Source organism: Pomacea canaliculata, linkage group LG2, assembly GCF_003073045.1.
Source record: "Pomacea canaliculata isolate SZHN2017 linkage group LG2, ASM307304v1, whole genome shotgun sequence".
Lineage (NCBI taxonomy): Eukaryota > Metazoa > Mollusca > Gastropoda > Architaenioglossa > Ampullariidae > Pomacea > Pomacea canaliculata.
In genome coordinates this window covers 44,841,345-44,845,098 of record NC_037591.1, presented here as the reverse complement: position 1 = coordinate 44,845,098, position 3,754 = coordinate 44,841,345, and positions in this window count along the sequence as shown.

Here is a 3,754-nt window from a genome sequence, read left to right as displayed (position 1 = left end):
CCCGGAGAGGTCGTCTGTCCCTGGCCCGGGCTCGCTCTCGGCGGCCCTGTAGACAGGGAATGGTTGGCTACTGGCCAACCATAGTAACAGGATATGGGATGTGCGTGGAGAGTTTACTAGAAAAGTCGAGGGAATAAGAGTCGGGGAGAGAGAAAGGACACGGAAGTTGGGAGGGACAGCGTAGAGGTGGGAGCATTGCCCCACCAAGCAGTTTTAAGCACTTGATGTACGCTTCGCCCTAACTAGGACCATCAACCGGCATTAAAAGAACCCGAACCCACGACAGCTAAACTTGTATTTGTTATTGTGGTTATAGACTATAGCCAATTAAGCACCCACTCGATCTCTACCCTGTTACCCAAGCACTGAATTTTGCCTGCCATCTATACTGGAAAGTTTGGGTGCTACGTCACCCGCTGTTGTCTGTCTCTCGCGACAGAAGGGGTATACCTGTCAGCAGTACACGCGCTCCCGCCCCGCTACATATATACTTACATAAGGTGACCAGACGTCCCGCTTTTGACCTCGTGTCCCGCCTGCTCATCGGGTGGGAAGCCCAATGTCCCGCTTTCTGGCTTTCTGGCAAGTCCATCAAATGTGCCGGTTGTGTTTAAAATTCACTTTTTTAAGCGTTCTTTGACGGTGACGACACCATCATCGGCACATGTCCCGCTTTCGCCCCCGAAACGTCTGGTCACCTTACTTACATATTCACACAATGCAAATTATTTAGCGTGAAGACGTTCGTCTGCTGTTCAGCATTTCGGAAAATCTCTCATGCACATATACAGTGGTTAATGAAAGCTGGCAGCAGTTGATCAAGCGTTTACCAAGGTGCAACGCTATGCATCTATTATATCTATTATACAGTTTACTCCGTCGTCTACATATGTATATCAGTCGAATCCAATGTACTGTGTACAAGTATAGTATATCAATTATCAAAGGCAGTAGGGGTAGGGTAAACCCACACTTCTTTGTCCCTTTGGTGTCCAGACTTAAAGACAGAACAAAAGTAATTGATGATTTTAGCGGTAGCACCGATCGAAGCGCTCTTTCACTAACAACGACTACGTCATCGGAGGTTAGTTGTCCTCTACACGTATTTTGATGACGTCACGTGAAGCCGCTCAACACAATGCGGTGAAACCACAGAGATCTAATCTGTATGTGTTTCGGTCTGTGTGTTTGTGTATATAACTCTGTGTACATGAAGATCAGCGGGGCTAGGGGAGGTAACGCTATTGCCTCTGACCTCAACAAGGGAGAGTGATGTCCGTACGATTAGCTTGATTTTTTTTTTTTTTAAATCAAAAGTTGTTTTGCTCTCCTAGTAAAAACGTTCATCGCAAATTTGTCTCCAAAAGATATTCGGATACCTGACTGTAAGTTTTTTTTTTAAGTTTCTGTCGTCTACTTACCGTTCTGTATTACGTGCTTGCGTGCGCAGGATGACGGGCCCAAACACTGGGACAGGGCTCTCTTCAATGCCACTCTCACTTCTAGTCCTCCAGGCTCTGGAACACCACATACACATACACTAATTACAGTGTCACACACCCAAACACTGGGACAGGGCTCTCTTCAATGCCACTCTCACTTCTAGTCCTCCAGGCTCTGGAACACCACATACACATACACTAATTACAGTGTCACACACCCAAACACTGGGACAGGGCTCTCTCCTCAATGTCACTCTCACTTCTAGTCCTCCAGGCTCTGGAACACCTCATAGCAGTGTCACACATCCACTGCAGTTGCCGCAAGAAATTTCATGACATTTTACATTACACAATCAAAATAGTAATGTAGCAAAGGCCTGTAATATGTAAGTGTAAAAAGTATTAAAAACAAAATAGCACAGTTATGACATCTCAAAACTTTTCGATCTGAATGTTTTTGAAAGGAGTCTATTTTGTACACGTGTAATAGTGCTAAGTAAAACAATTTAAGTTGAAATGGAGATGTAAACAATAACTTTCATTTTATTATTTTTTATATTCATTTTGAATTTAAGTCATTCTTAGAAGTATTGATAAAATCTATGTCATCTACAAACTATTGGATCGTACATGTCTTGCGTTGCCACCAAATTGTCAGCCTTTATGAAAATGAGCTTCATATATTTATATATATGTTAATCATTGAATTATATTGTAGAACATAATATTCTATAATTTTGTTAGCTTTGAGGCTTTCTTCTGAAGTTCCTTAAGTGCAACTCACTGACAAAAGATTCTACATAAAATTTTACATGCTCAAAGAGAGATTGAACATTGGCATTCTTATTTTAGTAAGGAGAGATTCAAAATTATTCCTGCCTCTTGATTTTTTTTTTATTGATTATTCAGTCTAACTGGCAAGAATTTTTTCTGTATAACACTAATATTTTTTAACCAATTTAATCTGTTAAAATATCATTCATAGTCATTAGAATTATTTTAGGATCATGTGTAACTTAGGTGTGTAAAAGATTCAGTTAGCCAATAACTCATGTACAACATTGTTGCTGTAAGTTTCTACTAAAGAAATATAAAGACTACTGCCTTTTTAGGTAAATCACTGGCATATCACTAGCTTGACTATTATTGTGAGTTAACTTCCAATAGTTATGTTGCATGTCTTAAATCCATGTTGAAGTTCTGTAAATATTAAGCAATAGCTCACCTAAATCTTTCATTTATGATTCATGCTTACTTTGAGGTATGAAGCATAATGATTTCTCCTGAAACAAATTATATTCTCATCATTTTGTTCTTGTGCTTTTTACTAGTTGAAGTAATCATTATCAAGTTTTAATATGAAAGAACAAGTTGTCTGTGCCAGTGAAGATGATTAGGTGGATTGTACAATATTATAACAGTAACAGTAAGGACATGTATGTGTTGTACAACATTATAATAGTAATTAAGGACCTATATATGTCATTTTATCATTGCTGAATTATACTTGTCAGGAAGACAAGACATCAAACTTCTGAGACATTCTTGTATCATTCTGTACTTGACAATAACAGCAAACCTGATATTTGTCTGTTTGATCATACAGTGGTCCCATCAAAAACACTGCAATCTTATCATGGCAAGTGTATCAGAGCATGCTATACACATTCGAGCTCTCTACAAAGCCGTGTTAAAGCTTCATAGAGGTCTGCCACTACACATGCAAGCCATTGGTGATCAGTATGTCAAAGAAGAGTTTCGGCGGCATAAAGAGGCCAATAAGACTGAGGTGGAAATCTTCCTCCATGAATGGACAGTGAGTCTATACTTTGCTTGTGGGTAAATGTGTCATCCTTCTATAGTATGTTTACTTCTTACTCATAAGTAAAATTGTCATTTGTGAACTGACAGTAAATTTTCATCTTGTTCGTGTATGGATGAAATTAAGTAATGTAGTAATCCTTTTTACTTTGGAAAATACAGTTGTTTACCATTTAATAGGCAAAAGTAGGGAGGTTACAGAATATAACAGTTAACATTTCAAAAGATTTAGCCTAGCTTTCACAGATTGCTTCAAAAATTGATTCTTTCTCAGATAAACTATTGACTGTTAACAGAAATACTACATGACATTAGCCAAGCAACTCGGAACAAGGAGTAAACACCAGACAATTGGACAAAATCTATCACCAGAATTGTTAAACAGCTTTAGTGATGAGCAGGTGGGGCAGTTAAAAGAATTGTTTGACGCTACAAAAAAACCTTTGGAATCTTCCAGTGAAAGGTGACAAAATATGCTGGAGTTAGCTTTA